We start from the raw sequence: 15,722 nt of genomic DNA, 5'->3' as shown, positions 1-15,722 counted from the left end.
CCTTTAACAGCATTGCCAGTGGCTCCTCCCCATCTCCAGGGGGGAAAATCAGCTACTTCTCAAATGCTGCACTATGCAGGTCAATGATGCTCCTCTCACCAAGGTTAAACAGTTCTATACCTTCCCACTGACCTCAACGTCAGCACGAGAGAATGGTTGGGGGGGGGGGGGGGTGGAATTACAGAGAGGGAATCTTCCTCACGTCAGATGTTGCTAACAGAGGCTAAGGCACCAACCAGCAGTCAGGTACAGTTAAAGCTGCCCACTCTGCCAATGTCCAAGCCATCTTTGATAAGAGGAAAGGTTCATGCAAATCAGTGCAAAGTATCCAGGCAGCTGCTAGAATTCATTCCTCTTGTGATAATCAATGATTCCAATATTCAGCACCTTCAGGGACGTGGCAGGAGAACAACTGGGCAACAGAGGGTATCACCTATAGCAGGTGATTGTGGCACCCCTCCACAATACCAGCACACCTGGGTAACACAGTAACACCAAGGTCAGGGACAAGCAGAGTTATTACTGAGCACACCACAGGAATGTAGCAGCAGATCAGAGGTTTGTCGTAGCATGTTTAGGGGCAAGATGAGGAAGTGGGGAGAAGAGAGCCACCATTGGACAATGCAGCAAGAGGTGCGAAGGGCAAGTTATCTGCTCTATGTGGCCTTTCTCCCATCACCCAAGAACTTTCACGGGAACCACCTGCACTAATACTTCTCATTATATCCTCCACCATTCCGTTCATGGTATATCCTTAAACATTAAGCTAACAGCCAACTTCCAATCTGTGAAGCACAGCGGATACAAAAGAAGCTACAAATCTGTACTGCAGACCAAGGCATCATGTCATACAAGCAATGAATCTCATTCCAACAACAACATTGTCTTCCAATCATTTCTCTCCCAAGGATCAACCTTGGTGCCTTCTTTATGAGATTTTCCTCACTACAAGGTGGACCCTGGTCATCTCAGCACAAGACGGCTGCTTAGATTGGGATTGTTGTCTGATCAGCCTAGTAAATGTCTGACTATGGACTGATGTACTTGGCTTCTCTGTGCATGTTCCTGGAAGGTCCCTTCCACTGGATATCCCTGCTACTCATTTAAGCTGGGTGTTTCATTCCTAGCCTCACAGAGGGAGGGATGGAGAGCATGGTCCCACACCTTTAGAAGGATTGGCCTCCCCTCAGGCCTGTCCTTCTGCAGGAGCCTGAAGCTTAGAATGAACTGGAGGAGCAAGAGAGCAAGAATAATACAGCTATATACTTGATAAATACTTATCAAAATAAGATTAGCAGTGGAGAGTCAGCAGCTTTAAATTCCTGGGCATTAACATATCAGATAACTGGTTCTGGGCCCAGCACAGAGGGAATCATAAGGTAAGCGCGCCAGCACTTTTACTATCTTAGGAGGTTAAGGAGATTCAGCTTGTCACCAAACACATTAACAAACTTCTACAGATGTATCGTTGAAAATATCCTGACTGGTTGCACCATGGTCAGATATGGCAATTCCAATGCGCAGGAATGCGAGAAGCTGCAGAGAGCATTGGACTCTGCCCAATAAATCACAGGCACATCCCTCCCCACCATCGGTAGTATCTACAGGAGGAGCTATCTCAAGAAGGCAATATCCAAAGATCCCCAGCATCCAGGCCATGCCATCTTCTCGCAGCTACCATCAGGCAGGAGGTACAGAAGCCTGAAGTCCCACACCACCAGGTTAAAGAACAGTTACTTCCCTCCAACAATCTGGTTCTTGAACCAACTGTCAAAACCCTAATCACTACAGTTCAGCAACACTATGTCCTTGGTCATTTTGCACTAAAATGGACTTTGTATTCTTTCTTGTAAAAATTATTTATGCTTTTCTTGTGAATGCTGCTTATCTGATGCTATGTGCCTGTGATGCTGCTTTCTCATTGCACCTGTGCATACATGTACTTGTGCATATGATAAACTTGAATTTGACTTTTAAAATACTCAAGGATACAAACATTCAGCTGTGACAATCTGCTAACCCTCATCCTTGTGGCATGCTGAGACTTCTAATGTCCTAGGCTTTGTACTTTGTTGAATAAAAAAAAACAAGGTACCTCTCCTAAACACACCCTGTCCCTAATTTCATGCGCAGTGTTGTTCTGCAGATTGTGAGAATGAGACTTCATGAGTGGTGATGGAGATGAGCAAGGACTAAATACAATGCACAAGCTCAGAGGCTGAAGAGAAGCAGGATGGAATGAAGATGGGAAGGTGTTAAATGTAAATCTAGATGGAATGTGCAGCTGGGAAAAAGTGTCAGAGTTGATGGATATGCAAGTGAATGCCACTGTGTGAAGAGAAAAAAATAGGAAGAAATTTGTTTTTGAGAAGAGGAAACATGTGCCATTCCTACTTTGAGATCACACCTCAAAAGATATAATGGAGAGGTCAGAATTGAGAATTCTGAGGAAAGAGTGAAAAAGAGTGTTAATTAAAGAAAAGAATTCACCTTTGATCCTGTGAGGTCCTTGAATCTCTTACTCTTACAGCAACTTTCATGGCATTGAATCTATCAACTACCTCTCCTGCTCCATGGATGCTCTTGTAGATGTTGAATGGCAGCTCTCTCCTTGCCTTGACCTCCTTCAGGTGGACCTTCAGGAGAGCATCACAACAGCTGCTTGATGACTCATTAGCCCCACCAGAATAGTCTCCACAGTGTTGGAGCAAAATGCAAGAACAGGAAATACTATCAGAGGTCTAGAGTGGGCCACATGGAGCAAAGTGGTTTTCTCCTCCCCCCCCCCAAAAACAACACAATCCGATGGGCAGTCCATCAGCCACATTAGAATAAGAGTCAGAAATCTAAAAAAACATTGCAACTAATACCCACCGAGAGTGCAAATACAACACCATTACATTTTAGTTCAGGTTTAATGGGCCATTTGTACTTTCTCTACCCTTTAGGTTCATATCCAACAATCATTCCCAATGAATATAAGTAGTGTATTCAAAACTGGATGCAGTTACATGCAGGGATAAATTGCCTGAGGTACATTGAGACATCAGTGGAACCCTTGTGAAACATCTGGTACAAAGAAAAGACTATAGTAGTAAATAATAAAATTGACAATAGAATCAATTTGGATTAGGTGCTCTGGTGTGTGGCAGTATTGTGATGACTTTACATATTTTCATGGCAACAAAAATTAGGATTTTGTTTAGTTGGTTATTTACAGAAAGTTGGTTAGTGAAGTAGAAAGAGCAATGTCCTTCAGGGACCCAAGTTCAAATCTTGATAGGACAAAAGCTTTCTGTGTCTGCTGGCTCTGGTGATCATAGATAAAATAAATTTGTTTAGTCTCAATCCATTTCCTTGAAGACATTTGGTCCTTAGCCCAAAACTGCCCCTACATTAGTGCCAGTTGTCAGTCTCATTCAGAGAGATTGTGGATGGCTGCTGTGGGAAATTAATACAGGTGCACTCAGGCCAACTCTTCTGAGAAGTGGTTGGTAAGTGAGTGGAGGCCACTAAAGTGTTACAGAAAGCAGCACAAAATATTTACAGCAGAAAAAGAGGCCATTCAGCCAGCAGGTCAGTGCTAGAATTAATGCTCCACACAAGCTTTCTCCCATCCTTCTAACACGGCCAATAATTGTCCCATTCAATTTTCCCCTCACACGCTTATCTGATGTCCCTTATCAATTTTGATAGCCAACACAGAAAATTTTAAACTCCCCATCTCCAGTACCCCTCATCTCAATGAGCACCAAAAATGTACCCAGATAATTGATTATTCAATGAAGGCAATCCAGTTACTTGTTGAACATGTTGTTTACCACCAAGTTTCTAATACTGCTTAGGGAGAGTCCAGCACATACTGCTATACCCCTGCAAGGAGGGAAAAAAGAAACCTCACATCTCTTCTTACGTAAAATATGTCATCAGCAGAAAAGTTCATAGTATAAGTATTTTCTTTGCCTTTTAAAAGACTTCTGACTTAGTCTGTCTTTCTCTGGGATGACAGGACCTATTCCTATTCAGGAACTTGGTTATTAACCATCTTCTGTGACAAACATCATGTGACTGGGGTCAGTAGCTCACTAGTCACTGGGAAGGACTACCTGCCCAGATTAGTTTTGCTTTGAGTGTGCACGTTAGTTAGCAATTAGAGCCTGGAAAGGACTGTTTAAAGTAAGTAAAAATGTTAACTAGTTGTCTGCCAAGTCACCATGATTTAATATGCATTAATATGGCATACATAATTTTCAGTTTATATCCATAGAGCAAAGAAAATATTGAACTGCATGCACTTTTAAAAACAAAATTAAATGCCATTTTAAGCTGTTAAATCCACATTGAACTCATGGTGAACATTCACCATAGCCAAAAGCCTTTAACCTGGAGAAGGTCTATTTGTAGGTTTCAAAGTAATATGGGTGGGAAAGGTTAAGTATCTGGTTGCCTTTTTCCATGAGAAATAAGGACCACAAAGAAGAGGGGAAAATCAAAAATAGCATTGCAATATTTGGAAGAAATAAGAAACTATTAGATTATTGAAACATTATAACTGGCTACCTATGGGACTACTCAGAAGACTTTTCAAAATACATTTCTAATAGCATAAAACCAATCAGAATGTTAAACCACTGTTGGTTCACTTAAGGTTCCATCAACTCTCTTCCCTTATTTTTGTCACCTCACCATTAAATGTCATTGATCCTCAATTGCCCAGTTCACCCCTTCCTTAAATCATTAAATTCACTATCCTCAGCATGGCTGTCAGAAGAATATGTAAATATTATGTCACAGGATCTGTGAGCGTGAGGTAATGTAATGACCTGACCAGAAGATAAATGACATAGAAATGTGATGAATGTCAAGCGATCTAATTCCAAGAAGGTTATTAAAATTATGAAAGAAATGCCCCAGGCCTCCTTCAGAAATCATATTGCCAGCAAGTTATTGTTTTGGGGGCAAAATGCTCTTGTAATGTAAAGCCGTCCACCCTGTAGAGTGTAGTCATGGTTTTGTAAGTGGATTAGGTAGTGAGGAATTGTTGAAGCTAAAGACAGAGTTTAGAAAAAAATATTTTGTCACAGATGTCATGGTATCTGTTTAATCTAGGTTTAAAATAGTGCAAGAAGAATGCAACACCTTTTTTAAAAATGATGAATAAATGTTTTGATTTTTATCTGGATGAAAAATATTTATCTTAAGGAATATTTATTATAATGTCACTTTATTTTCCTGTTATATTTATTAGTGCAGGAAATTTGGGTTCACCTCGTTGTGCTCATTAGAAGGCAGCAGGTTCTAAGTGGCACAGCAATGAATTCACATCCTGCACAAGTGTTTTAAGTCTGTGACCAGCACACTTTCCAGTTTTCTGGCCAAGCTTGGAAGGATATCTCACAACAATAAAGTCATCAACAAATAATGAAGCTGTCACATCGCTAACAATTATGGCAAATGCTGAAAATGCCTAATGTCCTAACTTCCGTTAGGTTGGAAAACAATGTTCTCAACCTTGAGTTTAAGCTCCAACTGAGAGAACTGTCATTACACATCCACACTCAAACATACCTTCATTAATTGATCAAGCTACTTCCTTTTGACTTAAAAACAAAATGGTAGCAATAAGATTTGAGTTTACATACATGTTTCCAATCCAGTGAATTAGTGATCTCAACCAAATGTCTGGTGGAAGTTACAATTGCCCACAAGGCAAGTCAATAGTTAATTGATGCTTGCATATGGTGTCTGGAAAAGATCTCAGAAGAGGCTTTGAAGTCCTCTAATTGATTAGTGCACCAAAACAAAAGGGGGGGGGGGGAAATGTTCATTAGAATTACAAAGAAATAAACAAATGTGAATTTGATCCTTTCAAATTTGGCAGATAGCAGTGATATTGTGTTATTAAACAGAGATTCCTAGTACCTAATCCAAGATCATTCTTCCTCCAAATAATTTGGCATAATATTCCCCTAGGGCATGCAAAATGAAGCAAATATGTCAGGTCACTAAGTTCCTGGTTAAATAAATATTTTGACATGAGCAGCAAATTGGAAGAAAAAAGACATACTTAAAAAAATTGTGAATTAAAGCAACATAATAAGCAGTGGAAAAATCCTACAACTAGTTCCAGAGCAGAACTTGGACAATAGGAGACTTTCAATGTCTCACCTTATGGGCAGAACATCATCACATAAGTGACAGTCCACATGGTGATGTAAAATATTCTTAACAACAATGTCAACAGCTTTTATTTGTAAGCATTTTCCACATTGGAAACTGTATCAAGATGCTCCAGAGAACTATTCTCAATCAAAATTTGGTACAGAGCCACATAAAAGATACTAGGACAGCTGCCTTATAGCTTAGTTAGAGAAGTAGGTTTTGGGGAATATTTTGCAAATGGAAAGAGATCCAGAGAGATGAAGAAACATTTCAAGCACTTAGGATCCAGGCAGCTGAAGCCACAGTCACCAATAGTGGGGCAAATGAGCAGGACTTGGTTAGGACAAAGGCAACAAAGCTTTGGTTGATCCTAAATTCATGAAGAATGTTGAGGAAGACTGATCAGGATCAGATTGGAATGGTTATGTATGATAGGTAACGAAGGGATTGTTACTGTTCCAACAGCAGATAAGCTGAGGCAGGGCCAGAGTATGGTGCATCACCAAAGACTCCTGCAAATTTCTACAGCTATACAGTGGAGAGCATTTTGTCTGGTTGCATCACCACCTGGTATGGAAGCTCCAATGTGCAGGATCAAAAGAGGCAACAGAAGGTTGTAGACTCAGCCCCCCTCACCATTAAGGACATCTTCAAGAGGCAGCGCCTCAAGGCAGCAGCATCCATCATTAAGGACCCTCACCATCCAGGACATGCCCTCTTTGCATTACTACCATCAGAGAGGAGGTACAGGAGCCTGAAGACCCACACTCAATGTTTTAGGAACGGCTTCTTCCCCTCTGCCATCAGATTTCTAAACAGTCTATGAACCCTAATTCATAATTCCTCTTTTGCACTATTTATTTTGTAACTTATAGTAATTTATGTCTTGCACTATACTACTGCCGCAAAACAAGACATTTTACAACATACATTAGTGATAATAAACCCAATTCTGATTCTGTTACAGAACTAAAAATGGCAGTCTGAGTAATGGCATAGTTTTGTGGTCAGAATCTCATCTTCAGGTCAAACAGTTGTGGAGGTCAGAGTCACTTTGAGAGATTTGTTGGGAGAGCTATGGCTCAGATGTGGAGTTTGTGGCAGGGACAGAAGACAATGTATTCCAGTGGTAAGTCAAAGGAAATTTCTGCTCATCCAGCAATGAATGTCAGACAAACTCAGTCTGACCATTTAGAGAGGATGAAGGGTTGATGCTGGGCAACACCAGCAATACGTGTGGAAACCGAACACGTTTCCAGATTATATTGCCGAGAAGCAGAATGTAGACAAGGATACAAGGATGTAACACTGATTATTACTTAGTCATTATACCTTTACTTTTAACTCCTCTCAACTCCAAACATTGAGCTTTTGGATTGTAATCCAGCAGGGATCAATCACCCTGTGATTCATCAATAACAGCCATTCTCCATGTGAATACCTGGAGAGGGCACATCAGTGGGCTGTGTGTGGCAACACAGAACAACTGTGACCACATGACTCCATCTCTTAGAGCAGAGATGGATCTGCCAATCAGCAGGAATTCATTGACTTAACAGTTCATCCAAATATAGCACCAGTGTGCTGCTTCAGGATATGTCAGCTAACGCCACTGACTGGCAAGCAGATCAGAGTCCCGATCTTGATCCAAAAGTCATTTGTCATAATTCTAGGAGTCCAACAAACAGAGAACCTGGTACTCTAAAGGTGCAGGAAAATGTGTGAATGAGAGCAGATTCAATTTACAGATCCTTTATTGGTCAAGGTAGCTCTCACTTCCTTCTAACTGACAACTGTTTCAGGCATATTACCACAGATTACTAAACCAATGTTTATGTCTTTCACTCCTAAAAAGAAATACTACCAACGTTAGATAAATTAGACAGAATTTCTTTGTTTTTCCACAGTGGTTATATCACAAGTTTCTACAAAACTTATTTGCATTATTACAAATGCAACCAGTCACCTTAAAAGAGTGCAATTATGTAGATTTTTCTTGCATTAGAAATATTGACTTTTGTATTTAAGAGAAGCAACAGGGTAGAGTTTTATTTATATAATGGAAAGTGGATCTAAAACAAAAATCACAAAAAGCGCTAATGGCTTAGTCTTACACTTATGAGTAAACTTATTTTAGATATTATTGACTTTAATATTACTTATACTGAACCATGTTTCAGATTTTGTTTAGACGCATTCACCTCATTCGTTGTGAATTATACATTCGTTAATGTGCAAATATTGTAAAACATACCCCATCGATTCCACTGCACCAAACAAAAGAGAGCTCCAACACTCGCAAAAGTCATTAATTCTATGCCCAATTTTGCGGGTAGGATCAGCTGACTAGCTAACTCACCATATACTCAGGTAACTTGTATTTAAAATTACCCAGGTTTTTTTTTGCATTGGCTCGGTCAACTTCAACCACATTGTACTGATAAAACTAATGCATCCTAAAGAAAATGCTGCATTTTAAATCCCAACAGGCACAAGAAAAATGAATCAGAAAACAGGATTTTTTTTGAGCTGCTTTCATCCTCTTAATTAAGATGATCACGACCCAAATGATTGCACGGGAATTATGCCTTGCTCGTCTCTGCCTAATTAGCAACGAACAAAATGCGGACTTTTAAAATAAAGCCGAGGAAAAACATCAGTGTAACATCTCTCGGCAGCGTCCCTACTTCAAAGGGACAACGGGCTGCTTTGTGTCGTAACGAAGTGAAAAAAAGTGACACAAGTACTCCGGTCACAGCGCACTGCTAATCAAGGGCAGCGAAGACAAACAATGTACCTTTGCGCCCATTAATGAGACCGTTTTCCTGTTAAGGAAAGGCTAACAACCTTTGATGTGCTCCATTTGATGCTTTGTTCGCTCAAAGAGTTGCTGCTATAGAGGGCATGTGAGCTTTCATCTCCATGTAAACACACACCACACACACAAAGGTAATATCTCCGTTAGATGCAAGAATAGGCCTTTTATTTTTAATAAATGATCTTTTATCAGCTGGCCTCAACCGAAAAAGGCTCTTTTTTTTTGTTTTTGGTGTATCGTGATCAAACGAAACATGCTTCACAGAAAAGACGTCTGAGACTTGCGAGAACCGAGATGCAAATAGCGTTTACCTGCAATTGAAAACTCTTAATTGGTCAGACAAAGAAGCAAATGCATCCAGCTTTAAACATAAATATATTATGCAAGCTATTGATTAATTATGCATGCAATCGGCAGAGTACTTCATCGTTTCTGCTGGAAAAAGTTTCACCAAAATAATGTAAAAAAAACCTTCCAATTTTCCGTTTGGTCTAATCTGAAAGTAACTCTGTGGAAAGGATTTTTGGTGATTAAGGTTCTGCGTCTAATTCTGCTCCTTATCGAGGATTCCACAAACTGATCAGTTACAAGCGATTGGATGTGACAGTAAAATAGCATGTATTAATTAATTACAATGTCACTGAACAAACCATAGTGTGAAAATACCAGGAGAGAAATAGTTACATCTTTAAATTGTTTAAAGACAGGTTAAGTGTTTGTTCTTCTTATTTTAAATTTTTGAATTATTGATTTTCAATAGCTTTTGAATATTTCCAAATATCAGCAGATATTTGACATCAGACTATCCTCGGGTGAGAGTTAGCCAGTTGGCAGAGTTTTCCAGCTACTTTACAGGCATAGCTTGTTCTCCCTCCCTAGGCATACAGCATAGCCATTTATGATTGGAACAGCTTTAGAGAGCAGGTTCACAAATGAAATCCTCACCACACAGGTCCATGAAGAAGGTGGGCAGCTCGCCACTGGCAATAAATTCTGGTCCAGACTTGTGTCAGGATGGGTCTGGGCTTCTGTCAGGATTGAATCTGGTTTGTGCCAGAATAGAACTGGGAATTAGGCCAAACTGCATCAGATTAGTGCAAAAATAGAATTGCGATTTTTGCAAGAAAGACTAGGGATTGTGCCAACACAAGCTGGGATCTTGCCAGATTTCATTTTGTATAGAATTCCATTTCAATCTAGTTATATGGCTTCTATTTTACTGAAGAAGTTGCAATAGCAAGACCAGTGTTATCTGTCAGTAAATGTTCAAATAGGATCAGACTCTGGGAGTTATTTGCATTTTCAAGATCGTTCTCAATTCCCTAAGATATGGTAAAGTAGACAAATCTCAATGAAATCTAAACTTTCCTCCATCAGTGTAAGGAAAAGCATGCTGCTTAATGGCATGTTCAGGCTGTAAGCACAGCCTATCCCCCACCTCCACTTAATCCTCTCAAGAGGACGAAAGCAGCTCAAAAGAACTGCTCCCTTCTTTTCACAAACTCCAGTCTGCTACGTGCCTGCACACTGGATTTACATTCTGATGGATGGACACATGCTCTGCACAGAGAATTCAAAATGCTGACGGATCGGTAGCAATGGTCGGCAGGTGGGAATGCCCAGTAAAATGGATCTCCTTGGCTGCTGGCGTTGGAAAATTTCTAGTTTTCATTACAATTGCTGTCAGCTGTACAAGACATTGCTGGGATGTAGCAGCATCAATATAGCACAACCCCAATGTATAAATGCCATTTTGCTTCAAGTGCAGCTCACTGATTTAAGAGAATTTAGATAAAACAAGGCCATGCATAATCATTGGTGTGGCAGCCAGTCTCGCTGACTGTTTTCCTCATTCATTTTAAGTTTTGGCAAGGGCCTGACCTTGATGAATATGCAAACAAGATGCACTGCAGGAACTTGCCAGGGCTCCTTTGACAGCACCACTCAGATCCACAGTCTGAACCACCTAAACATCTTAGGGCAGCAGGTGCGTGGGAACACCGTCACTTTCAAGTTCCCCTCTAATTCACACATCATCTTGACTTGGACATGCACAGCAATTCTTTCTTTATCTTGAAATCCTATCTCATAGCACTACGGGAGAACCTTGTTTACCTGGAATGCCATGCTTCAAGAAAATGGCTTTACACCTGGTTGTTAATTGTTAGCCTGATTTACATCCCAAGAATAAGTTAAACAAAATTTCATAAATGAGGATGAATGGAAAGCAAAACTTCCAGTGTAAAAAAATGACAAAGCAAATTCAAATGATGCCTTTTTACTCGTCAATTGACAAGAGACATTTCCATCATTTTAACATGGGCTTCATTTAAAAGAGCATTATTTTTTCTGTGCTGATGTGCATTATCTTGTACTTTTATAACATTTTCTGCCTCCATTGTGCCCCATTTGTAATGGTTCCTGCAGGGTTCTTCCTGTTGTAGCATTTGGAGGGTAATTCCATCTCTCACTCCATTGGCACATTGTGCAACTGTTTACCCATTATATTTAAGTCTAACGTATTTGGCAAAAACAGGATATTTTAGATGGTAGGCAAATGAAATAAAAACAGAAAATGCTGAAAATTCTCAGTGGGTCAGACATCATCTGTAGAGATAGAAACTGAGTTAATGTTCAGGTCAGGATTTTTCCTCAAAACTGTGATAAACGTTAGCTCTGTTTCTCTCTCCACAGATGCTGCCTGCTTAGCTATGCAAACGTAGCATTTTCTCTTATTGTTTTAGATCAATAATTTTTGGCAGGTTGTACAGTAACAGTAGAAAAGATTCAACCCCATTCTTACTGGATGTTCACACCCATCCATTTCCAACAGGGAAAAGGCAAAGTCTTGATTTTTATAAATCTGCTGAATTTGGTCTCTCTGCCAGGTGTATCAGCTGTGACTCAGATGGTGCAATCATGCCTGTAGGTCAAGAGGATTGTTGGAAGGTTATGGATTCAAGTCCATTCCAGGGTACAACTGCATTTCTTGGAAGGTATTGCATTGTTGGAGTTGACAGATGAGGTTCTACCTACTCTCTTGGGTGTGTGTGCTAAAGGATCCAAAGGCATTGTGTTGAAGAAGTTATCATAAGAAACCTGGCCAATATATGTTGCTTAATTGACATATTTAAAACAGATGATTTGATCATGCTCATTTTGTTCTTTGTGGGAGCTTGCTGTGCATAAACTGGCTGTCTCTTTCCTAACATTACACCTCCTTCTCTCAGTCAGTATTAATCTTCTCTCAGTCAGTATTAATCTGTAGTAATCACATAAAATGAATGGAGCCCTACTTATGTGTTGGGCTAAATGCTGGACAACTATTTCAATGGGTGGGAACGTTATGCAAATTTATACTCCAAATCTACAGTTAAAAACACTAAATATCCCAAATTATAACAGAAAATGTTGATCCAAGCAGATGACCTTCCATCACTTTCTCTCACCACAGATGCTGCCTGACTTCCTGAGTAATACCAGCATTTTTTGTTTTTATTTCAGATTTCTGGCATCTACAATTTTTCATAAACCTTTGCAAAGTAGAACAATGTACCATTACAAGAGAAATGTATGCTGAGAGTAAAATTAAAGGCCACTTTCTACTGCATTATATATTGCAACTTCATTCCAGTCTCAATTCAAGCAAGAACCCTGCAAGGCTACTTGGGCTGGTGAATATGGATTATATAACCTAGTGAAGAACAAGCTACTGTACAGAGAACTCATGAGATCTGATAGACCTTCTAAATACATTATAAACCTACTACAGAATATGCTTTCAAAGTTGTGAGAAACCAGGCTATTGGAAGGTCCAATATCTTGCAATTTCAGACTCAACACCTCCCTTTGCAACTAGATCCTTGACTTCCTAAGCAACAGACTGCAATCAGTAAGGATAGGCAGCAACACCTCTGCCACAAATACCTTTAACACTGGTGCCCCACAAGGTTGCATCCTCAGCCCCCTACTCTACTCCCTATACACTTACGACTGCGTGGCCAGATTCTGCTCTAACTCCATTTACAAGTTTGCAGATGATACCACTGTGGTGGGCCGTATCTCAAATAACGATGAGTTAGAGTACAGGAGGAGGTAGAGAGCCTAGAGGCATGGTGTCATGACAACAACCTTTCCCTCAATGTCAGCAAAACAAAAGAGCTGGTCATTGACTTCAGGAAGGGGAGCAGTGCACACACTCCTGTTTACATCAATGGTGCTAAGGTCAAGAGGGTTGAAAGCTTCAAGTTCCTTGGAGTGAACATCACCAATGGCCTGTCCTGGACCACGTAGACGCCAAGCAAGCTCACCGGCACCTCTACTTACTCAGGAGGCTAATGAAATTTGGCATGTCCTCTATGACCCTCACCAATTTTTATCAATGCGCCATAGAAAGCACCCAATCTAGATGTATCATGGCTTGGTACGGAAACTGCTCTGCCCGAGACCACAAGAAGCTGCAGGGTTGTGGACACATCCCAGCACATCACGGAAATCCGCCTCCCCTCCATGGGTTCTGTCTACACCTCTCGCTGCCTCAGTAAATCAGCCAGCATAATCAAAGACCCCACCCAGCCCAGACATTCTCTCTTCTCCCTCTCCCATTGGGCAGAAGATACAAAAGCCTGAAAGCACGTACCACCAGGCTCAAGGACAGCTTCTATCCCACTTTTATAAGACTATTGAATGGTTCCCTAGTATGATAAGATTGACTCTTGACCTCACAATCTACCTTGTTATGGACCTGCACCTTATTGTCTGCCTGCACTACACTTTCTCTGTAACTGTAACACTTTATTCTACATTCTATTATTGTTTTCCCTTGTACCACCTCCATGCTCTGTTGTAATGAAATGATCTGTATGGACAGCATGGAACACAAAGTTTTTCACTGTACGTCAGTACATGTGACAATAATAAACCAATTTACTAATTTTGAGTCTTAAAATGATCTCCTTCGCATAGAATGTAATCGAGCTAAACAGCTAGATTTCCACAAACCCTGACTCAACTCTAAACATTCTTTCTCTGTTTTATATAAACGTTATCTTCTTTTGCCGAAAGTAATTTTTTTTACCATTATTGGATAAAATAATGTAATTTTCAAGAACTGAGTTTACAAAAATGGGAGATTCCTAACAAATAAGTATGATAGGGTGTTGCCATGACTGGCCTTCTTAAAACCAGGAGATTACTGTAACTGGATTTGTTATAGGAAAATATTTCCACTGTGACTTTTAAGCTGATTTTATATTGGTAACTTCTTCCAGATTGTGAGAGCTGGGTGAATGTGGACTGCTGTTTCTCCCCTGTATGCTACTTAATCCCCTCTCCATAGCCCAGGTGGCAGCCTCTTGGATTCTGGTTAAACAGCTTTCTACTGTGATACTTGAAGGAGAGACTGCAGCAAAATGACCTGCATAATGAAAGCTAAACACTTCTTTCTTTAAAACACAATTCTGGGGCTCCAGGCAGTTGCAAGAGAATAGCGAATGGTGGTGAACATCTAACATCAGGATTAAGTGAAACATTAGACAGTTGGTAGCTGCAGTTCACAATACTTATTGCAGAGGCTGTCTGGTATTATAACCAGGTCTATTAATGAGCTTGGAATGCACATTTTAGCCTTTAATAATCTCGATGCATGATAAACCTGGAACAATATCTAAGAAAGTGAGATGGAATGCAAAATATGGAAAAGCAACACATTGGAAAATAATCATTTCAAACAATTGCAAAGGAGGGGGTAAATGGAGGGACACAGTGTTGATACATGTAAAAAGGATATTTACAAATAAATTTTCACTAACAAAAGAATACCCAAATTTTACTGAAATGAAAATTTGGTTTTCCATCCATAGAAAGAAGTGGGTCTCCATTACAAATGGGTATGATCAGGATACACCAGCAGTTCCTCTCCCTGCTCATGTGAATCAAAAATAAACGTATTTAGTTGAACTAGAATGATGAATACAGGTGACCCCTGTGTTACGGATGGGGGGAGGGGGTAGTTAGTTTGCATTCCTAGAAATAGTCAATATCACAATTTTCCACATTGCAAAACCATATTATCTACGCATGTGTCATGAAATATAAGGTGAAAAAAAATTGTGTTGATTCATTTGTTTTTTTTGCATAAGTTCAGTGAGAGCAAATTTTATTCCATATCTTAGATTTTGGGTAGTGATTTGTGAATTCAGTGAGGGTGAATATCCAATACCCGAATGGATGTAATGTGGACGTTGCCTGTAACTCTATTTATTCTGTACATACTTTGAAAAATAATACTAATTTGAGCAAATAGTTATCATTATTTCATGTTTAAATTGAAACCACTGCCACTACAACTTGGCTTTCTCAGGGATATTTCTGCAAATTAACGAGTTGAGGTCTGAATCAGGGGAAGCTCTAAAAGTAGCAGCAGTCTTGATGAGCAGGATAGGATCTCTTCTAGCTCTGTGCTTTCTAATGAGAAGTACGGGCTACCAGCTCATCTCACTGAGTAAGCAACTGCAATCCAAGAATTGAGAATGGCAAAAGTGCAGCTGATAAATTGGAAACTGGAACATTCTGAGGAAATGAGGGTGGAACCAAAGAAAGTAGGTTAGAAGAAAGTCTAGCAAAATAAAGAGGAAAAAAGAAGCAGGAAATCTCTTGAATTTCAGACAATGTTGACTCAATGGCACAGTTCTAAAGGATGTGCACGAGCAGAAAGTTCTGGGTGTAAGAATCCATTAATAGT

This window comes from Pristis pectinata, chromosome 22, assembly GCF_009764475.1.
Source record: "Pristis pectinata isolate sPriPec2 chromosome 22, sPriPec2.1.pri, whole genome shotgun sequence".
NCBI lineage: Eukaryota > Metazoa > Chordata > Chondrichthyes > Rhinopristiformes > Pristidae > Pristis > Pristis pectinata.
This window is presented reverse-complemented; position numbering follows the sequence as displayed.